We start from the raw sequence: 24,159 nt of genomic DNA on the forward strand, positions 1-24,159 counted from the left end.
TGCATACAAATGCTCTGTGCTTTGCAGAATGCACACTCTTCTGACTTACTGTACTTCGTAAAGTAGCCTCAGAGCTGGTACTTGCACCTCTAAGGTCAGATGATGCTTCATCACCATGTGCATGGCTCTTTCCATGTTGAGCTATAAACCTGGAGTATAACAGAGCAAAAGTTTTCATAGTTAGTGGCAAGGACAAACAGGACTAGAGGAACGGAGGTACAAGGTGTCTTCACTTTGTAAAGCAAAGTGAATAGTGTGAAATTGCAGAGAGAAGAGAAAAGGGAAAATGTGCAGAAACACTGTCGAGCTTGTTAGGACCAGGGAGGACACATGTCAGGATTTGTCCTTTCTTTCCCACTTCTTGATTGCTCATAGCAGGATATTTTGTAATTTATAAGGTGAAGGTATTAATGCAATATCTGTGCTTAACCATTTATGTGCTGATTACAAAAATACAGTCCGGCAGGTTTTTGTGAACGTTAACACAAAGGCACTAGTATTTATTCTCCTAAACGCATACCCAGGTGAAAATATAACGCTACTTAAAAAGGTACACCCCAACTTTCACATGCACACACACTGTGGCCAAATTAAGATTCAATGTTTAAAGATTTTTTTAAAAGTTCATTGTTTACCTTCGCTGGTATCTGTGGCTGAGCCTACTTTTCCAAAAGTTGATGTGATAGTACCTGAGGTTCTGTTCAATGGAAATTCTCTATGTCTGTTGCGGCTTCCAAAGAATTTGGTCTTGAGCTTGAGAGAGAAGAGAAAGAGAGATGGTGTTACTGCTCCATTGGCAAATATTTTCTGCTGGCTGTCCTTTTAGGCAGCTTGGGTGTTGTACTAAAATACATCTCAAAATGTTTATTCTGGTCACATGACCAATATCCCTATAATGATTTCAGATGTTAATTGATTAGCTCATGTCTGGACAGACTGTGGCTATTATTGTATAGTCCAGGTGATTGGTTTCTTTGTTACTTCTGAATGGGCCATTCTTCCCTGTGATAAGATAGGAAGAAAACTTTCTATCTATCCATTGTTCTGGTAGACTTTCTGTTTCTGCCTGACAGGATAGCTTTATAGAAATATAAATGGATCCAGCAGTTTCTGTTCATTTCTTGAAGCCATTCTTGACATCATCCTGTGTGAAATTCCATGCAAGGTTGTCTTGGCATGTCTTAATTGTAACCCACATTTGCTTTTTCCAGAAACTGACCAACTTGTAAGACCAGGTGACCTGTGGCAGCTATCTTAAGGCAGTGCCTGTGCTTGTTTTTTAAAAAGTCCTTTATAAGCAGTTCAATATATATTTGACCGGCTGATGAAATTAAAGGTTAATATCACACACGCACAAGTTACAGACTTCATTGTGACAGACTACTCCTCCTAGCCTCATCAGTCACAGTAGATCTAACACATCGCCTGATTGTGATGTTGAGCACTTCCTACTCAAGTTGCAAAGGAAATGCCAGTATGGCCTCCTGTGCTTGTTTGCTAATGTGCATTGTGTGCTAACTGCTCTTGCAAGAAAGGGGCAATGTCATAATAACCAAGTGAGATGTCTTGAGGATGTGCATGTCATGGTCGAAAAATGGGAAATTAGGTCAAAGATAGCTGAGGTGTACAAACATTAACCGGTGCTGAGTAAGGCAGCAGTGGTAGTAGAGGGTGGAATGATGGAATTGTGCTGTGATTTGAGGAAGGTGCAGGAAACTGGGGAGAGGTGGGAATTCCTATCGGTGATGTGGCTACACATGGTCTATGGCTTAGCGAGAGAAACAATGATGAGAGTTGGGAATCTTAGCTTAATAGTCCTGGTCAGGTCATTAAACCTTTTCTGCCATTGCAACCAGGTCCTCACATTGACCTTCTCTACAACCTCTTTCCGACTGCTACTGGATACTTTGTGGGAGCCTGCTCAATGTGTTAGTGTGATGAAAATCTCTCTCCTCCAATTACCCCCCACCAGGACCTCCAGTGCAACATTAGAGAATCTAGGGGCCTTGGCAACATCACCTCTTTCTGCCAATGTTCCAAAACAAATTCAAGTAAATTCAGGCGACCTGCTTCCCTTTAAAAGGTTCAAAGGCCACCTTCCCTTTAAAAGGTTCAAATTGTATTTAAATTCTGTAAGGTAGATTTAATTTTCTGCCCCTCTACATTCAAAAAGAAACATAGGCAAATTACCAGTCAGCAATGTGCGTAATCCTGCAACGTGCTTGCTATATAACCAAATGAAGCAAAAGCATCAAAATCAACTCAGACCCACCTGTTCAGTTCCAATCACTCAATGCATTTGTCCATTGAAAACTGGCTTTATAGAAGTCCATTCCCAATGTTCAGGATGAGGCCCAAACAAAGCCCAATATATAGAAACAGAAATTACATTTCTTGTTTTATATTTAATCGCCCTGCTATTACACTCTATTTACATCTGCACGAGCTGAGCGTCACTAGTTACAGAGCTTCAACAACTCACACAATATAGCATTCAGGCCTTCCTTCCACTCAGAAACCTTGACCACATAACCTTTTGTAACATGCATTTTTTTGGAATTGTCCAAACTAAGTGTGTTACGTTACATTTACCTATCTTGAAAGCAACTGACAGATACAACTGCGTTCCTCACCGTATCCATATGTGTCTGCAGTCTATTTTTTCCCACTTAGGGTCCCTATGCTGACCAATTTCCTTGTATCACCTATGAACTTGAATACATTCTTCTTGATACCTTCATCCAGTTTTTTGGCAAAGAGTGGTGACTCCAACGCCAGATCATGTAAAGAGAGCCATAGTGCTGACGATTTTTGTCATGCAAAATTCAAGAATGCCATCATTCTGCCACTGATGTCTTTGATCCGTGTACCCCACCCCTGCCACCTGTGGCCTACACTACTCGTCCAAGGCCTCCAAACTCCATTCCCCTGAGACATCCAACCACGCCTCCCTGTCTCCACTCGAAGCCAACCCTCCTCAAGATTAGGCCCCCAATCACCCCCATCTTGGTTGAGGCTCCGCCTTACTTTGTTCTGCAGTCACTTCCCCAGTTCTCCGAGCCCTGATGCAAGCCAAGTCCGACAATCGGGCTGACCTCTTGGTGAGGAACCTGTTGAGTTGTTGAGCTAAAACTAGATAGCGTGCGGGGGATTTCCTGAATTCCAGATTTCCCGCGTGTTACTGCCACCTTTGCTTCCCCTCCCACCTCCCAAAACTCTCCCTCCCACAGGCTCAAAACTTAAAAATCCCTCCCTCTATCATTCCCGTTATCACAAGACAACAAATTCTCTGGCCGACCATGAGCAAAGCAAATGGATATCTGTATCTTTGTCACTTGATCTTCAAAACAAGAAGTAACTGCTATTCTCGACTGCTGGCATCGTCGCTGATTTTGCCACTCTTAAATGATTAAATAATGCCTGATAAATTATGGCTTAATTCTAGTCTGAACAGAACTGGTGTCTCTTGTGAGGCAACCCCAGTGTAAACGCAACAAAGACACATCAAACATACTGTTGCTTAAACAGGATCTGGATTCCATTCAATACACTCAGATTTCCTTCCAGCTAGCGGGCTCTGTCAGTAAATCACAGCTTTTTGAGATTGTCAATTTCTACCACAACATTAAGAAGTGCAGAAGCTCATGGACATTAATAAATGTCGTAGCAGCCCAAGGCTACTGCCACCGTGCAGTACTTCATTTCGTAAAGCTAAAGCAAAAGCAGCTTGGTTTTCAAATGCTAATTTGGTTATGCAGAAACACACCTCAGAAAGTATGTCCTGTTTAGCAAACTTGAAAATGCAATTTTTTAATGCAATTCATTAGTGCTCCACCACCGTTAAAATCTTGCACAGATGAATGGGTGCGATATCAAAGTCTTGTTGCTTACAGGAAAGATAAAAGCCAATCGGAAGAAAACAAATGCATGTACGCTTGTCACATCCACACGAATAAAGTATGATTTGAATATGCTGCTTCCAACTCACATCAGCTCCAATAAGAAATAGCAGTCAAGCGTGTAATAAATGCAGTCTTTTAATTGGCAGCCTGCACCTTGTTTTCAGGCTCGACGTTTTGTCAAAGTGGCTCAGTATCTGTGAAGGCTTTTCACCGGAGAAACCTCTGATTAGAAACATATTTCACGAAAAGGCACATTTAAAAATGGAGATTGCAATTTCCTTTTTTTCTCCTCCGTAGTTCTTCTTACAATTAATTGATTTTCAGTGTGATTTAGGTTGAGACCTTTCTCTGCAACTCAAGGGTTTAATATGCAGCAACAACCATCATGGAAGGATTGTAAAATATAAACAGAAGTTTTCCAAGACCCAGGGTCCAAGAGAACTGGGAGAAGATGCCGGGGATGGGAGAAGAGAGGTTCTCAGGATGCTGGGTCAGGACCGAGAATTTGGATTGCGGTGGAAGCAGCCCTGGGATCTGGGGAATTTGGGAAGGAGGTCAGAGACTATGGGGGCATTTGGGGCAGGCCTGACATCAGACGTTTCAGTGATGCAGTTTCTGGGCTTTGTGAGCTGAGGTGAGACGCAAAATAGAGGAGTAAGAGAGGGAAATTCTGAAGAGAGCCCTCTGGCTTTCAACAAGATTGATCAGGGATTTTTGAAGCATTGTGGAGGTGGTGGCAGTAGCTGGATTCTGTAAGTATTGCAGGGGAGTAAAGCCCAGAAACCTCATGATGATGGTCCAGGAGATGACCCAGATGCCATTACCCCCTTAAACAATCAGATACCATTTTCCCACTGTATTCATGACCATTAGCCAATTGGTCTGGAACCAATTGCGGCACCTATTGCGTCCTTAGGTAACCAATCCCCCCAACACCCTTCCCCATCAATAAAGGTTCCTGACTGTATTGCTCACTTAAAGGGCTGTTAGCAGGTTGTCTGATTGTTCTTTCAAGTGTAGAATGGTACTGAGAATTAATTGAGAATCAACAATTGATAAAATGAGATCACAAACTACATTTACAAAAAGAGGAAGATAAAAACACAAGCGTTAAACTTACCTCACTGGAACCAGTGTTCCTGGAAGGCAACAGCCACAAACGAAGTGGGTAGGTTTACCAGCCCAGTGATGTTGATGTTCTGTTTGCTGCCAATTTTCCAGGGCCTTTCATTGGCTGTTTGTCTAACAGGTTGATGTGGTGCGTCTGTTTTTTAGGTGAAGAGAGTTTGCACGCTTTCCGCTTTAGTTTGAAAGTTTGCTTCTCATTTTCAGCTTATAGGGTTGTTACCAGCAATACAAAAAAAGCGAAGCAAATTTATCCCTGTCTACACATGCCCTCTCCATCAGCAAGTCCTCAGTTATGCCTCCTCATGATGACACAAAGAAACTGGTCCCTCACGGAACCAGACCAAAGCTGCAGATGAATCTGGAGGAGGTTTGGCCTAAAGATATGCAGGTCAACTCACATGAGGACACACACTGGACTGATGAGTCAAACTCCGAGCTGCACTGCCTTTTGGATGCCTAGGAAGAGGGAAAGGCAAAGAGAGTAAACCCTGAATAAATGGCTGGAGTGGAGGCCAAAGGCAGACGGATGTCTTTTGTTTGGCATCTCCTGCAACCTTTTGGCATCACCTACAACCTGCTTCACATCCCTTTGACTTAACTGGGGAGGTCAAGAGGGGGATTCTGACGTTAGGGCAGCCCAGGACTTGAGCCCTGGAGAGAGCAATTCCACTCCAATTTCACTGCAGAGCTTTAATACAACATGGGAAACAGCAGTTACGATTGATGACCCCAACTCAATTTGTATAGAGAACTGTGCTACATGTTGCCTTTGATGGTGGGGAGAGACTATTGTGACCCACTGCATAGCCACTTCCCACCTGAACCCCCCAGCTTGTGAGGTGAACAAACCATGCCACAAGGTGTTCTGGAGACACCCAAGATCAGGGCATTGGCACCAGCTAGTTCTAACCATCACTGAACGTGACTCTCTGAACAGCATTCTCGTCACAGCAGCTACCACAGTGCTGACTGTGATACAGGTCACTCCCTGGTGTGCAGCTGGGTTAGGATGCAGCCCTTGAATATTTTTCATTTAGCCGTGCCCAGATACAAATACAACAGTACCTCAAGTCAATTGAATAGGCACTCTCTGACATTCCCACAGAGTGCAGTAGCAAACTGAAACATACTTTGAGACACCCCAACAATACCACATTTTTAACATATTGGAAGCAAGAGAGAAAAATGCTGATTGATTCAAGGCTAACATCACTTTGATGGAACGTGTCATTGAAGCCAAGCCATCGCCTCTGATTGATTATAAGATAGATCCGAGTGAGTAGGCTCTGAATGTACTAAAAGCCTCTCAAAGTAAAGTCTAACAGGTTGCTAAATGGTGCACAGTGACTGCTGGTGACAATTTGGTCAGAATATCCAGATGTCCTTCAACACACGGAATGTCAGGGGCATGCAGGAAGGAATGAAAGAGGCAACAGATCCATCGACGAAGAAAATGGTTCGATTGAAAACAAAGGCAGGGGGTGGGGGTGGGGGGTCATCACCAACTATAGTAAAATGTTGGAGAGATGGGTGGGACACAAGCTTGAATTGCACTCTGGGGAGACCACTGTTATCCAGGAAGCTCAAGACACGACAGAGAGCCTACCTGCCATGGGACAGCTGGACAGTAAATCCACAGTGGAGAAACAAAGCGATTGACTCACTTACACATGAGCTTATCTAGCATGGGAAACCAGCACTCCTGCAGTATCTGTACAAACTTCTCCATCTATGCCGGAGAAAAGGGGTAATGTTCATACTATGCATGAGGGTCAGGTTTAAGTCAGTTGACTAGACAGTTGGTTTGTGATGCAGAGCGAGGTCAGCAGCGCGGGTTCAATTCCCGTATCGGCTGAAGCTATTCTCAACCTTGCCCCCTGACGCATGATCAATTACACAAAGACGAGAGTTGAATGCAACTGAGGCTTTATTACATTAAGATGTGTGGCCTCCTACAGCAGCTGGTGAAATGGCTGCTGTATGGGGAGCACACATATTTATACTCCGCCTACTGGGCGGAGCCAGCAGGCAGGGAACTACCCCCGTACCTGTAGTACAGGGCCTTAACACAAATCACCTAATATATACATCAGTGGTGACTACCACATTCACCCCCTGTTAAAATTGAGTTCGGCAGGGGTGGTGGAGAACTATATACAAGTACATGTTTTAAAATACAGAGAAATTTTTTTTCATGTTTTAAGAGTCCAGATCAAGTTACAGGTTCAGTCGGTCCGGAGCCTTGATCTGCCGTTGGGAGCGCTGCAGTGGTGGCGGTGATTCTGGTGCCAGTCTGGTCCTCGGTGACTCCGGGAGCGTGTCGAAATCCTCTTCATCCTCGGGCGTGGGCAGGGTGAGGACGGATTGTCCTGGGGCAGAGGTTGCGGCTGGGTGTGCCAGGGGAGGGGAGGGTGGCGTCGGGCCGGAGGGGTGTGTGTGGGTGGAACCTGCTGGTGCCAGGTCCCTGAGGGAGACAGTATCTTGGCGGCCGTTGGGGTACGCTACGTAGGCATACTGTGGGTTGGCGTGGAGTCGCTGTACCCTTTCAACCAACGGGTCCACCTTGTGGAGTCAGACGTACCTATGGAGGAGTATGGGTCCTGGAGCTGCGAGCCAAGTCGGGAGTGACACCCTGGAGGTGGACTTCCTGGGGAAGGCGAAGAGACGTTCATGGGGTGTGTCATTAGTCGCAGTGCATAGGAGCGACCGAATGGAGTGCAGTGCGTCGGGGAGGACCTCCTGCCACCGGGAGATTTCTGGACCATAGGGCCAGCTGGACGGCCCCCCAGACCATCCCATTCTCCCTCCCCACCTGCCCGTTTCCCCGGGAGTTATAGCTGGTCGTCCTGCTCGAGGCGATACACTTGTTGAGCAGGAATTGATGCAGCTCATCGCTCGTGAATGAGGATCCCGTCGCTGTAGACGTAGGCGGGGAAGCCGAACAGAGCAAAGATGGTGTTGAGGGCTTTGATGACTGTGGCAGACATCATGTCGGGGCATGGGATGGCAAAGGGGAGTCTGGAGTACTCATCGACCAAGCTGAGGAAGTATGTGTTACGGTCGGTGGAGGGGTGGGGCCCTTTGAAGTCCACACTGAGGCGTTCAAAGGGGCGGGAGGCCTTCACCAGGCACGCATGGTCTGGCTGGTAGAAGTGCGGTTTGCACTCCGCACAGACCGGGCAGATCGGGGAACACTTCAGCAGTCAAAGGCATTCAGCCTCTGATCTCCGGGTAAGCTTTCTCCAAGGCGGCCTTCAGGATGCGCAACAACGCGAAATCGCCGAGCAGAAATTTATAGCCAAATTCCGCACGCATGATTACGGCCTCAACCGGGTCCTTGGATTCATGTTGCATTACATTCATCCCCCATCCTGGGCTGGGCTTGCGAAATCATACCAACTGTCCTGGCTTGAGACAATTCACACCACTTTAACCTGGGGTTACCCCGATCTCTGGATCTGTAAAGATTTAATTACCTGTAAATGCTCACATTCAAAGCATTGTCTGGCATCTTTGACTTTGTCTGCATATATGTTTCTGGAACATACCTCTTCATTCACCTGAGGAAGGAGCAGTGCTCCGAAAGCTAGTGATTTGAAACAAACCTATTAGACTTTAACCTGGTGTTGTAAGACGTCTTACTGTGCTCACCCCACTCCAACGCCGACATCTCCACGTCAAAAACAAGGGTGACAGTGATTGCAACAACTATCGAGACATCTTCCTGCTGTGCATCATGGGAAATTTATTTACCTGTGATCGACCTTGTGAGACTGCAGAACCCAGATGAACACATCTATGCTGGTAAATAATTTGTTTTGAATATCAGCATCTGGAAGACAAGTGTCATCATCCAGGACGTTGCCATACCGCCATCCATCAGCATTGACAGTGGGACATTGGAGGTTGTTAATACTTTTACATATCTAGGTGCCAAAATCACCAGCACTCTGTCACCTAATGCTGAAATCAACACACACATCTCAAAATCTGTAGTTGTAATGTCCAAGCTGAGTAAGAGAGTGTGGAATAATGGCAACCTGATTGAGAACACCAAACTGCCAGTCTATCAAGATGTGTCAACACCCCCGAAGAGGGCAACCACCACTTTACCATTTTAAGCACCACATCCTGGGCCTTGCCCCAAGCCCAAGGCTGGTGCTTCTTCAAGAGCAAGTAGAGGGGGGCTAGGATGGTAGCCAAATTTGAAAGACATTGACATAGTAATTTACTAGTCCAAGAAAAGAGCAAAGTTCTGTGGCATCTCATGGAGTGGGGGCCATTTTAATTGCCCATATCTTCTCGGTCATCTCAGTCCACCCGATATCCCAAATATAGCACTTCTTTCGCATGAGACACGCACTCCACGTGGCACAGGTGGACACCATATTCGGAAAACCACTTCAACACCGCCTCAATGTTTTGCAAATGTTCTTGGTCTGTGGTCCCTGTGACTAACACGATGTCTGAGCAAACCGCTACGCCCGGCAAATTATGCAGGATGTTCTCCATGATGCGCTGGAATACTGTGCGTGCCTTGGATACTCTGAATGGGAGCCAGGTGTACTCATAGAGTCTCTAGTGCATATTAATCATGATGTACTTCCGTGAGGATTTATGGAGCCCCAGCTGTAGATAAGCTTTGCACATGTCCAAGTTCGTGAGCGTACAGCCACCGGCCAATGTTGCATACAAATCCTCAATGCACGGTGAAAGGTAACGGTCCAATCTCAAAGCCGCGTTCACCATCAATTTATTATCTCCACAGAGGTGGACTGTCTCATCTGGCTTCATTACGGGGACCATTGGTGCCACCCAATTAATGAAGCGCACAGGCCGAATGGTGCCCACATTTTCTAAACACCAAAGTCCGGTCTCAACCTTCTCCACTACAGTGTAGGGAACCGGGCGGGCACAAAAATATTGGGACTGGGCTTCCGGGGCCACCTGGAGTTTGGCTAAGGCCCCTTTTATGTATCAAAACCAGGCTGGATACTCCCGGGAATTTTCCCAGCACCGTACACAGACCCAACTTGGAAGAAATGCTGTGAATCCAACTGTAGCCAATCACAGCCCAACAGGCGAGGGCAATTTCCCTGCACAACAATGAGGGGAAGGCACAGTGACTGGCACCTATAAATCACCAGGGTGAGTGTGGAACGCATAGTCTTTCCCCTGCATCAGTGGCCAAATGAGCCATCGTGTCAGCCAAAGGCAAATTATGCATTCCTCACTCGATCAGATCAAAAGTGCTCTGCGCCACCACAGAAACAGCCCCTCCTGTATCATTTGGAGCCTGTGACTATTCACTTGTATTTGAACATGAATCGGAGCCACACGGGGCACTGCCAAACAGTTCAGCTGCATCTCAGCCTCATCCTCTGTCTCTTCTGGGTCATCCAGATGTAAGGCTGGCCCCGGAGCTGATGACTACCTTGACCGAGGTGCTTGGAGCGCTAGCCCTTCTGCTGCCTGCGGGCATGCCTAGAGCGGTGTCCACACATCACACGCAGGCCCTAATCACTCAGCTGATGCCGGGGACGTTGCACGTCTCGGCGGGCAGCTCTTCGCCCAGAGACCAGAGTCGCTGCGGCGTTCGGTATGGGCCGCGAGGGTACCACATGAGGCGCCACACCCCAAACGTTGACTTCCATCCCTTTTATCTCTTGGATGCCACGTTCCGCTTTTTCTGGAGCCAGGGAGATCTGTACTGCCTGCTGAAAAGTTAAGGAAATTTCGCCAAAAGTTTTTTCTGGTTTCCATATTGTTAATACCACAGACCAAATGATTGTGGAGCATATCAGAACATTCCCATACTCAAATACCTCAGCTGTTTTCCTTAGCTGAGATATGAACTTGAAGACGGACTCACCGGCGGATCTCTCCCCCTCATTGAACCATTGCCAGGTACATGAGACTCCAGATAACCCCGAATGTATGCGGTCGACAGGCCGTCAACTGTATGATCATCTGCCGCTTGCTCTCTGTGATATTGTTGGCCCAGAAGAAAGAACGCATTCATTCAGCATATTGGTTCCAATCTTCAAATGCATCTAACCACCCAAACAGAGTCAGGGCAAAGCTAAGAAATCCAAACCCAAGTTCAGGGAATCGGGGAGGCGGCCTAGCTGAATAGGTCACAGTGTCGACAGCAAACCAGTTTACTCCTCGTCGCCAGTTTAATAAGGGCAGGGGTAGTCCACACGAAGTAAAACAAGAAATTAAGTTTTATTTGCACAAACGATATGTACACTATCCGGTAGATCCCACCGGGTTCCTTTTCTAGTCAATACCTTACTAGCCAACCTTTTGTACATTGGTTAATTGAGATACCCTGCACCTAGTGGGGGAGCTCATACTCTGCAAGGAGCATGGGGAAGATAAAAATCCCCACCCCGTAGGTCCCTTGTGAGAATTTATATGTCGGCCACAGTTAACAGGTAAGTTATAACAATAGGTAGCGAGTACATCATCTCCTGACTCCCCAAACCGTTCCACAATTTATAAGGCACAAGTCAGGAGTGCAATGGAAAACTCTCCACTTGCATGGATGAGTGCAGCTGCGACAATACTCAAGAAGCTTGACACCATCCAGGACGAATCAGCCCAGTTGATTGGCATCCCTTCCATAAACATCCATTCCCTCCACCACCGACGCACAGTAGAAGCAGTGTGTACCATTTACAGCAGTGTTTTTCAAGCTTTTATGCCCAGGACCCATTTTTACCAACCGGCCATCCTTCGGGACCCACACCAGCTAACCTTCACGACCCCGCTGGCCGACAATCGCGACCCATATCGACGAACCTTCGCGACCCAAAGCGGCCGATCTTCAAGGTCCACCATTTTCACTTACCTTTAATGTGACAGGTAAGCCTGCTCGTTCCTCACGATCTCACTTGCTTTGTTATTCAATGTTACATTTCTGATAATGAGCTCAGCTGATGAGTTAAGATCTCGCTGCGTCCGTTGAAAAAAAGTAGAGGTTTGTCCTCGAACTTGCCATGCTTAATCTTCAAATGCCTTTGAAATTTGTTTTTTTTTAAACTTTCATTTGCCAGTGTTTCCCTGTACAATTAATAAACCAGGCAGGAGGACTCCAGCAATTAATAAAAAGAAATCTGCTCCTGGGTCATTGCGCTGACTTCAGGAGGAGGCATTCTCCCCAGCTGGGCTGTGGGCCTGCGCACTGCTGAGGGGCCATGCACGCTTGGAATGGCCGGCATTCTGAAAGTCAGTTGCGGTAGATATTTTTTTAAGTGGTCACACCGTTGAACACTACTTTCCGCAATCGGGAACCCTGTGGTGCATGGCCTCATGATTGGGAATTCCGCGTGGATGACCCCGCGACCCTCCGGACACCCACCCATGACCCACCTGCAGGTCATAGCCCTAGGTTTAAAAATTGCTGAACTACGGAATTCACAAAGGCCCCTTAAGCAGCACCTTCCAATTCTGCGACCACTACCATCTGGAAGGACAAGCGCAGTAGATACTTGGGAACCCCACCACCTGGAAATTCCCCGCCAGGTCATTCACCTTCCTGACATGGAAATATACCGCTGCGCTGGATTCTCCAAGCCCCGCGGCGGGCCGGAGAATTGCCGCAACCGCGGCACGCCGCCCCGATGCCGGCATGCGATTCTCCGAGGAGCGGAGAATTGGCACCATTTGCGCTGGCGCGTTTGGCGTGGCGGCGGTCGCGGGCCGCTGATTCTCCGGCCTTCATGGGCCGAGTGGCCGCGCGGAAACGGCAGAGTCCCGCCGGCGCTGTCCACACCTGCTTGCAGCTGGCGGGAACTCTGCGGCAGGGTCGGGGGGCGGCCTGTTGGGGGAGGGGGGGCTGCTTCACCGGGGGGGGCCTCCGATGGGGTCTGGCCCACGATCGGGGCCCACCGATCGGCGGGCCAGCCTCTCCAGCCCCGGCCCTATTTTGTTACGCGGCCGGCCCCTCAACACCCGCACCATATTGCATCGGGGCCAGCGCGTGAGGAAGTCCCCCACACATGCACAGATTGGCACGGCGCCACTGCGCATGCGCGGGTTGGCGCGGCACCCAGTTGGCGCCGGGAAGGGAGGCTGGAGCAGTGTGAACCGCTCCAGCGCCGTGCTGGCCCCCGAATCGGTAGTGCCCGCGCCCGTTTCGCGCGGACACTCTGCCTCCATTTCGGAGAATCCCGCCCCACTGTTCTTCATTGTCACTGGGTCAAGATCCTGGCACCTCTATCCGGAACAGCACCATGGGTGCACCTACACAACTTGGCCTAAAGTAAATCAAGGAGACAGCTTACCAGAACCTTCTCAATGGCAATTGAGGATGGGCAATAAATGCTGCCCTACCTAGCGGCATTGACAACTCTTGAATGAATTCAAAGTAAACATAGGACTCCAGCTGACATTCTGGCAAAGACTGGCTGGATCACTCTGGATATTCATCCAAAAGGCTTTACTGGTGACACAGTCACTAATGCGCTGAAAATGTAAGTTTATATTTAATTTTCTGGGCCCTTGAGGAGTTAGTAGTTAGTCTGTTGCTCCGTGTACAAGTGTTTAATTTATACCCCACTTCAGGGGTTATAGTGTGCCACCCACTATAATGTCAGCCAAAATCCAATGAGCTGCGTTGCTTGCTGCTTCTATTCAAATGGGGCCTGTGCCACAAAATGACAGAGCATTAAAGCAGAACCTGATTATTTCTAAATTAAAATGGCTCCATTATTGTGCCTTTTATTCCTGACAATAACACGGAGCGCCTGATTGCTAAGCAGGTTAGATGCCGAAAAGAGCTGATGCCTGCGAGCACTAACCCTGTGGTAATGGAGAGAATTAATAATGCTCCTACAGATTCCATCAAAACTAATGGGCAGTTCACTGCACATCACTAAAAGTCTGCATTTAAATAGAATGGCCTAACACAAAGAGGCATTACCCAATTACCTATGCTTTTTGCAGTGGAAGCAGTGATTGAGGACCTGGAAATGATAGCCACACAATAGAATGCTGTAAACAGCTTCAAGATAGAGTGATGCCATTATGATCAAAAACATACAGTACAACGCTCCAAAGAGAGCTCTTAGCATCCACGGTCAAAAAGTCCTTAGTCTCATCTTACCAAGGGATGGGTTTTATTAAACGGCAAACCATGACCCTATAGATCGCCATTAAATGCAAAATGCACAAATTGACAGAATTGTCGCATGGCGATCAGATACAATTCACGGAGAGCAGAGGATCGACCAATATCATTTCATTGTATACATAGACACATTATCCCTTGTGGTTGAAAGGAAAATACTTAACTAAATAAAATACAAAGACCGGCATGTACCAACATTGCAAGGTAGCCACATTTGTTGTACACCAACACACATATTAGTATTCCATGCCAACTGATATACTTTCCTGCATTTTCTTTTACTTAGAATTATCTATGCTGGATTTATTTCAGCTCTCTAGCTTTTGCCAAGAGTATTTTACAAAAGTGTAATCAAAAGCAAAAGGGAAAACAGGGTCTGTATGTCGATGTGTTTTTGTTGTTTTTAACTCAAATGTTGAGAGTGATTTCCAGCAGCTTATCTCGTGGGGCCTAATACCAAGAAACTCTACAGATAGAATGATCCTCTATTCAACTATGGTCAAAGATTCATACCTATCATCAGCAATTCATTGGAATATTTACTCCACACGTTTGGCCACCATCATTATTACTCTTATTTACTTCAGTTAAATATTAAGGCCTCAAAATGCCTATGATTTTCTTCAGATCTCCCACTATAACTTCAGGAGAGATAGATGGAATAACTGACTAATATGGGGAGATCAACCTACTGGTGTTGCTTCACAAACTTTCCTGATTGCCTTCCAAGATGAAGGATTTTCATCTATTTTTATAAGGAAAGCAACAGATATGAACAGACCTGGAGCCAGGTACTTCCTCAGCGAGAATTAACATTATCGAGACTAATGAGGGAAGTTGCAGTTTTGGCTGGCAAGTCAAGAGCAAAGTAGCATACCAGCCTCCACAACAGCGAACCCAATTGATGGGGTTCAAGCCTGGTAAGCAACTTACACCCTCAAACAAGATTTTTTTTAAAAACCTCCCAGGTTCGGTCCCCTTGCTCAGGAGCGAGGAAATACAGGATCGAGCAACTACCTAGTGGGTGGCAGCCACCACATGGTGGACTGCAGCCATACCTGGCTACCACCGCAGTTTCCCCTCCCCCACCTCAAGTCTAACATTTTCATCCCCACCCCAGTTCTGGAATTACCTTTCTGCCAGCTGAATGGACTGGGTGTCACCCAATATAATGTCAGCCGAAATCCAGTGAGCTTTGTCGCTTGCTGCTTTCTATTCAAATGAGGCCCGTGCCTCAAAGTGTGCCTCATTAAAACAGAACCTGATTATTTTGAAATTTAAATGGCTCAATTATTGTATCCTTTATCCCTGACAATAACAAGGAGTGCCTGATTGCCAAGCACGTCACTGCTCACTAAATACTGTAAAGAGCTGAAGCAAAAGTCTGCATGCACTGACCCTGCAGTAATGGACGGAATTAATATTGCTCCGACACATTCCATCAAAACTAATGGGCATTTCATTGAACATCATCAAAAGATGGTGTTTAAAATAAAATGGCCTAACACAAAGAGGTATTGATCAGTTATCTACGCCTTGGTAGTTACATCACAATGATACATGCCAAATATTGCTTGTGCCCAGTAACCAAGTACAAACGAGGTACCCAGATTCTGCAACTTAGCCAGGACCAGGGCAGAAATATGACTTGGGTGGAAAAGCGTCAGCTTCATGTATATGTTTTGCTCAATATTCAGTTCATTCGGAGTCAATGAATTTCCATAGCATATGAGATCCCATGAATTCCTGAGCCACAATCTATAATTTGATCATTATATACAAAAAACATTTTGGACTTGACCTATTTCAAAATACCATGGAATGGTTTTTCTGATAGGAAGATGTATAGTAACCTACTCAACCTGCTCCCAAATTGTCCCTATTTCTACTCTCTGGTTATGTTTTAAGCTGGCCCAAGTAGTTCCCGACATTCGCTGGTTAAACCTCATATAATTTCCACGTATTTAACTGTTTAATATAGCAACATGGACCATGGATTTCTGTGGCATCCTCCAGATCTTCTACCTTAACTTTGTCAGGAATTCAGGAAAGCTCCTGAAGAAACTGCGTTGGTGGACTTTCTTTTGAGCTTGTTGTTCCAGTTTTGCAGTTGTTCCACTGCCCATGCCGGAGAACTGACTTGTAAATTACAGCTAGGTGTGTTTAGAATTTCTATTATTGTGCCTCAAAACATTGTTAGATTTTTACTGGAGTTTCTTCCCGTGTCTTGCTTTTGTCGTATTTCCACTAAGTTGGGAGGTGAACATCCTTTCTTTTTGAAGCCATTGCTGCCACAGACCGGATGTTCCCTTCCATGGGGGAAAATGGAGAAAGGGACAAAGATGTAAAGCAGGTTAGAATGCACGTGAGGTGACTGGCAGCTATTTGCTGATTCCACCACTAAAAGATGTACAGGTACGGCAGCATGGTGGCACAGTGGGTTAGCCCTGTTGCCTCACGGCGCCGAGGTCCCAGGTTCAATACCTGCCTTGGGTCACTGTCCGTGTGGAGTTTGCACTTCCCCGTCCCAGTGTCTGCGTGGGTTTCGCCCTCACAACCCAAAGATATGCAGGGTAGGTGGATTGGCCATGCTAAATTGCCCCTTAATTGGAAAAAATGAATTGGGTGTTCTAAATTTATATTTTTTTAAATGTACACGTTGAGACAAGGTTGCGGTGAGCTTGACAAACACATCAGAGACTGAAGTATGGTTTTTGAATGTTTATTCAAGCGATCACAGGAAGAACCTGGCCGGGATTCTCCGTTTAGGAGACTATGTTCTCCTGCTGGAGCTGAATCGTACTTGATTTGTGCTCATGCTGGGACCGTAAATCAGGAAGTGATTCCTAATCCTTAGCCATGCAAATCTATGCACAGTGCGGACTGTGGGAAATTCCCTTCACGCTTGAGTGGCTTTAAAGTAGTCAGCTGTGAAACTGACAGAAATCTTTGTAAACATCAAACTGTGAATGACATCTCCTGGATCACATCAAAGAGAGCTAAGTGCTTTCTGTTAGTTTCACAACTCACTACTTCAAAGCCTCTCATGCATGAAGGGAGATGAATGAATCAATGTAGACAGCTGGGTGCATTTGGAAGCTGTCAATCACAGCCTGATAAAATCAACATCACAGAGAAAAGAATGAAAGGCTTGCAGATCAAAGATCTGAGGTGGTTTGAACCCAGCTGACTGGTTTTCTCTTTCCAGGAATTGACAGGTCCTGCTTCGTTTGCCTGAGCCCACAGGTATATTGCACATTTGAATTTTAAAGCAGTGATTTTCTTTTCACTCACAGACAAGGCTCTCTCTTCTGGGGGCTTCCAGACTGGGATCTCTCTTCTCAGGGGCGCTTCCAGACATTGGTTTCTCTTACGGTGGGCTTCAAGGCAGGAGTCTCTCTTATGGGAGGTGTCTGGTGGGGGTCTCTTTATTTAGGAGGTCTCTTTATTTAGGGGGTCTCTGGTGGGGGGCTATTTAATTAGGGAGTCTCAAATAGGGGTTTCTTTAATTGGGGGTCATGGTGGTGAGGGTCTAGTGGGCATTGTCGGGAGGGGGGGGTTGCCCTCAGATGGACATTGGGGGCAACTCACTTAAAGAGTTACCCCTTGGAACACTGTGAGGTTCATTGTATCAATTACATGCTTGACAGGACCTGCACCAAACCTCACTCTCGGGATTCCCGGCATAGAGGACTGGAGGAGAATCATGAGGGCCAGAGAATATTGTACAAGGCCCATCAATAGGATTCAAATGGGTCTTAATGACCCATTTTCATCCTTCCCCTGACGCAGAGCGCACACCTTGATCACGACGCCAGCGGGGGACCGGAGCATTGGATCCTGTTCTCTGCCCGATGCTGGATTCTCCGCTGTCCGCCTCCTGTGGCGGAGTTCCCAGTGCCCTGGACAATCCAGCCCCCAGTCTTAGCCAATCCAATCTGCCCTCTGAGTTGTTACAATGGGCAGAATTTTCCGGTTGTGCCCACCCCAAGATTAGAAATTCCTGTCCACAATGGCCCTTTAAATGGTCCCTCGAAGTTTCTTTCCCGGACGCAATGATTCCTGCGGCTGGTGGGACCAGAAAATATACCCCATTGTCTTTTATATATTTAGTCCCTGTCCATTTGTGACTAAGGATTTGATTTATTGTCACGTGTCTGGAGGTACCGTGAAAAGCATTGTTCTGCCTACAGTCCAGGCAGATCATTGCATATATGAAAAAACATAGGACCTTTATGCACAATGTAAATACATAGACACAGGCATTAGGTGAATCATATGGAATATAATACTATTCAGTCGTGAAGTTGGGTGAAGAGATCAGTTCAGTCCATAAGAGGGTCATTTAGGAGTCTGGTAACAGTGGGGAAGAAGCTGTTTTTGACCCTCTTCGTGCGTGCTCTCAGAATTTTGTATCTCCTGCCTGATGGAAGGTGTTGGCAGAAAGAATAAACTGGGTGGGAGGGTTCTTTGATTATGCTGCCCGCCTTCCCAAGGCAGCAGGAGGTGCGGACAGAGTCAATGGATGGGAGGCGGGTTTGTGTGATGGACTCGGCTGTGGTCACGACTCTCTATAGTTTCTTATGGTCATGGGCCAAGCAGTTGCCATACCAGGCTGTGATGCAGCCAGATAGGATGCTTTCTGTGATGCATCTGTAAAAGTTAGTAAGAGTCAATGTGCACATGCCAAGCATGTATTCTTGGTCACAAAGACTCATAATAGGCGCAAAGCTTTTCAGATCACCTGTCCAGTTTCCTGTATATCTCATCATTCCGCCGACTGACACCTAGTTATCTCTAATCACTGACTAGTTACCTGCAATTGCTAGATTCGTACCTGCTTCAAGCTGGACTGATTTAATTTTCGCTGTGCCCTTTGTCTGAGCTAATTTATGCCAGGTATCCCAACAGTCTTTGCTTTGCAGCCTCATTCTTGATACTTGGCTAAAACTGCTACTGCCATCATGCTCTGCTACTGCAATCTTAAGTTACCTTTGCTAATAACCTTGATGCGCCAAAGACATTTACCACCGGAGATATTGCAGATACCCATGAATCAAATGTGTATGTGAAGCAAGTGACAGATGAATTGTGCATTTGAGCATCCTTCCTCATAGACAACTGACAGCGGCATAAAGGGCTGTCTAGTTTCAGAGAGTGACAGGATTTCCAAAGATGTCGCATGTTATCCATTGCACCTTTTTAACCCAACTATTTCATTAAACAACACCAATCCTGTAGGAATCAAAGTATGTTTTGAAGCCAAGCTTAACCGTAACTACTGGCATCTTATGGTGTAAGTAAAGGGGCTTCTCGGTTTCTTGACACCTGTCACAACGTCCCTTTTCTAAAGTAACATTATTTGGACTGGCAAAGGAAATCTCAGCGCAGCCTTTCCACTAAGGCTCTCCTCTGCAGTCAAAGGTCATGTCACCTCTTCTGTTTCCCAGCACAGCAGTTCAACAAAGGTCATGCCAATAGCAGGCTGAGGCAGAACTTCAGATACCTCGATTGAATTGGGATCACCGTTCAGTACAGAATGGCAAGAGTGTTTAGTATTGCTGCTCTGCACTGCACAGTTTGCAGCTCGCAAAGACCCACCTCCACTCAACCCCAAACAGTTAGAAGCAGTTGGCATGGTGTTCGAGGTTTTTAAAATGGTTTTCATCCATCTGTCTCCAATCCACCTGTCCTCAGGGGTCTGAACCTCCCAACGCTGTTTCTATTAGGGGGCAGTGAGTGAAGTATGCTCTGTGATCCTAATCTGCTGCTTTGTCTAATTGTCACATCAGTAGCAAGGTTTGTGTGATGTGACTGGCTATTGTGTGCCAACAAGAATTTCTCGGGACTGAGGCGTCCCTCGCCTCACAGAGGCTGACTGCTGAAATCGAACTGAGACACTTCACTTACTGCATGGACAGCCGATGCCTGTGTGCTTTCCGCTGTCCAAACACTTCTTTGTCGGCTTTGGGAGATTTATTTCAGCATTCTGGGACACTCTAACATCATCCCTGCCTCTCTGGCCGTACCCCTGTTACTGGCTACTTCCTCACCATGGCACAACAACAAACATACTGGACCCAACAAGGTCAGAGAGTCCCTGCTGATTTCTCAAACTAATTTCCAAGTCTATCAAGGCCACAATGTATTCCATTCTACACTCCGGGTGCAGTGGTCTTGGCGTCCATGGAAGAACCCTTGATTTTCCCGCAGGCTTCTGTCATGGGACATCAGTGCAGATGTCACTGGAGTTGCTACATGGTGGATTGTAGTTTTGCAAAGCCGTTTAGCATGGTACATCCCATGTGAATTGTGGAATACTCCTTAGCACTACAGCTTGATGCTCTGAAAGCGTCCTTCTGCTAAAAACAACAAGATCTAGATCCCCGAATGACCAGCCAAAGTATGACTCAGCATGGCCCACTGCCGAGCAGGTTCCCCCTCCTCAGCTGCTATCACCAACTGTTCCTGCTTATCATTGCATTCAGCGCACCCTTCTGCAGCTCACTCTCAACATGGAGACATCTTATACAGTGTTTGTGAGGGAAAGAATTATGCTGTGGCTGGCGGCACTATTTCGGGCCTTGCTATTAACTCGAAAATGTAGAGAAGGAGATGAGAAAGGAATGGCACTGTGATGGGGAGCCATACACAGCTACCAGAAGGAGTGGAATTATAGATGGCTTGCATATATAGGTTGTTAACAGTGAATGAGAGAATACAAAGAGCTGGAGGAGCAACAGAAGCTATTTCTGAAACCTAAACTGATTGCTCTTTTCCCCAACTTCCATATCTCCAGACTATGTGTCAACCATTCCAATGATTTAGAGGCTTCCCTCCTCAAATGGGGTAGGAGGGCTGAAGTCAGAGCTTCCACCTTTAAATGATCTTCACTGCTGTTACAGAGTTAAAAACATTTTTGACAATTGTTAAGATGATATGGAGTAATAGGCAAATGTCAACATAGTATGAGGATCGGTTTCTGCAATATTCAGTTGCATTAGACAAAAAAAAAGTACTTTAGGGTTAGATTTAGGCAACAAACACTTGAGCTGCAAAGGACCTATTAATGCCTCATGAGCATTAACTGCAAAGCTGGTACATAACTTAAACATGTGCGGGCAGCAGTAATTGTAAGTACCAAGCATACTTAAATTAATTTAATTAAATTAAGTTAATATAGGATGATTATGGATTGTTGTATCTCAGCTGACCTGGGACGGTCAATTAAACTTTTGCCTGAACTTCCAAGTGCAAGGAGGTATCGTTGAACTGGTGCTCGTGACAGAGATGACCCATGCCCACACCGTTGCCTTGATCCTCTTGGGAGCCTCCAGTCAGCACCGTACATGAGGGAACTCCACCTCTGATCTCTCAATCTAAAAGAATCTTGATGGCCTGTATTCGTCAACCAGGCTTTTCTACAGCCTTCTGTTCTCATCGATAGTTTTAGCTGTGGGCTTGCTACTATTCAGCACAATGAAAGCCTGTTCTTTTGAGCTCCAGTGGGACTTTAATTCCTGTAGCAATGTGTGGCAAGGTCCCAAAAGAAGCGTGTTTCATGGCTGGAGGTTTTCTCTTGTTATAATTAGGCGGATCTTAGAAATTAATTGAGAATTAGCAGTGTGTATGTCAGGCAACCATATCTTCAATACTACTCAATTTGCAATTGCTTTAATATTGTAGCCAATGGGCACATTTGTTTAGGTACATGGGGACATCAGGAACTGGAAGAGGCCATTAATCCCATCCTGATCCATTATTCCATTAGATCATGGCTAATTTGCAACTAAATTCCTTTTGCCTACCGTGGTTCCACATACCTTGACATTGTTATCCAACTAAAATCATTCTTTTTCAGTCTCAAATGCTTGAGTTGTCCTCGCACCCAATTCCTGATGTCAGATTAGCTGCAAAAGAGCAAATGCAGAGTAGCAATGTCCTGCTCTCCCTTTTGAAAATATCGCCACAATAAAAGCCTCCAGGTCCTCGAACATATTGCAAATATAGTCGCATGTTTTAAGCATCTAATACTAGGTGTTGTGTACCCAGGAGCTGGAGGCTTCTATCCTGGCATAGTTTAACAAATTGCAGCTGGAGAACTGATGTAAGAAATAGCGACAAAAACTCACAACATTTTTAAATTTGTGCTCATCAAGGTGATCGGGTGGAGGTTGGTGCAGTGGATTAGGAAACGTTTCATTTCAGACACCCTGGAGGGGTGAAATTCAACTTCCACAGCAACTTCTCGCAATACCAGATCAGCCATCCAAAATGAATCACGCCCAATCTACCTCTCAATGATTGCAATGTAAAGGCGGGTGAGGTGTATAATAGGTTGCTGATCTCATTCCACCCATCCTGTAGCTCAGTTGAAGTCTAATTTCATTTCCTCCTGCTTCCCACCCCTATCAGCATCAAGCACTCCCTGAGCAGGCACAGCACCATTAGCTGCAAAGTAAATTTCCTTTTGCTCTACCTCTGCAATGTAACTCAGTTCCAATGTTAATCAACATCCCAAACTGTACAACCATGCTTTCTTTCCATTTCCCAATCCAAGACATCCTGCAACTTTGCTTAGTTAAATTGTTTATTTTGCAACAAGTAATGCAATTTTATAGTGTGGACTCACTTCTTCCTGATGCACTGCTGCAGAGTCAGTGTAAGGTGAGCAGAAATCCAAATAATACATCTATAGAGGATGTCTGCTGGTCTTCCTACAATCTCATCACGGACAATGGCCTGGAAGAACAATTTCCTGGATAACACATCAAATACAATTTTCCAGTTTAATCCATGGTAATTCCTGTCACCAAAACAATCTTCACCAAATTTGCCTTCCCCACAGCAGCCAGTTGTGTACCAAAGGCTGGCTTCTTGTGTGGAAGATGTCAGTGGCTTCCCACAGGACACCAACCAGTCACCAAAATATGAGTTAAAAAACTGCATAAAATAGAAAAGGATACCACTAGCATTGTCCAAGTGTTGCCGCCACCTGGTCAGCTCTCAGCAGTGGCTAAGATACTGTACCCGAAGCATAACATTGCTAAGTTTTATGGTGGTGCGAAAAGATCGATTCGTTCCAGGGGTGATAACATAAGAAATAAGGCTTGGTTATTTTATAAACAAACTTTAGTAAAACAAAAGAGAAATATATTTAAACTTTTAAACATCAGCCCTAACAATAACAGATTACATGCAGTTTCTTAACCCTAACACACAAGTTCCCATTAAACAGCATTTCAAATGAACATTTGGCTTTCTTTCCACTTACACAGGAAGGAAATGGTTATCCTTGAACCTATGAAGCAATGTTCTGCTATGACTGAAGTTCTTTCTACAACAATAATTGTAATCTTTATTGTCACAAATAGGCTTACATTAACATTGCAATTACGTTATAGTGAACAGCCGCTAGTCGCCACATTCCGGCACCTGTTCGGGTACACAGAGGGAGGATTCAGAATATCCAATTCACCTAACAGCATGTATTTCGGAACTTGTGGGAGGAAACCGGAGCATCCGGAGGAAACCCATGCAGACACAGGGAGAACGTGCAGACTCCAAACAGACAGTGACCCAAGCCGGGAATAGAACCTGGGACCCTGGAGCTGTGAAGCAACAGTGCTATCCACTGTGCTACCGTGCTTCTGAATCCATTTTGAAAGCCTCTCTCTGGGGCAACTTTCCATGACCCCTTTAAGTGGCTTTTCACATCATTCTCTCTCCGTGATAAAACAGGATTCTTTCTATATCTCTCTGAGTTCCGCCCAGACCCTCAAACAAACGTTCTCCCCTGAGGTGTCCAGACTTGAACACACTATCGTTATTTTGGCTGTTTGATTTCCCACTTCCGGATATACAAAAGATCAGAGCCATGCTACTGATATGCAGCTAACTTCCCATTTGCAGACAAAAGTTGCCATCAGACCCTGTAATGGGCCCGTCAAACAAGAATGTCCCAAAGGACAATAGATCTCGAGTGAATCACCC

General features: G+C 45.9%; 1 long non-coding RNA gene across 1 annotated transcript; it reads right to left on the reverse strand.

The window, feature by feature from the left end:
• Window positions 1-644: 644 nt before the first annotated feature.
• On the reverse strand, window positions 645-22,889 carry LOC140406847 (uncharacterized). Its single transcript, XR_011939341.1, has 3 exons — window positions 22,799-22,889; window positions 21,990-22,076; window positions 645-753 (listed from the first exon to the last, which is right to left on the reverse strand). It is a non-coding gene; the product is annotated as an uncharacterized lncRNA (long non-coding RNA).
• Between the last annotated feature and the right edge of the window lie 1,270 nt (window positions 22,890-24,159).

Source organism: Scyliorhinus torazame, unplaced genomic scaffold, assembly GCF_047496885.1.
Source record: "Scyliorhinus torazame isolate Kashiwa2021f unplaced genomic scaffold, sScyTor2.1 scaffold_927, whole genome shotgun sequence".
Lineage (NCBI taxonomy): Eukaryota > Metazoa > Chordata > Chondrichthyes > Carcharhiniformes > Scyliorhinidae > Scyliorhinus > Scyliorhinus torazame.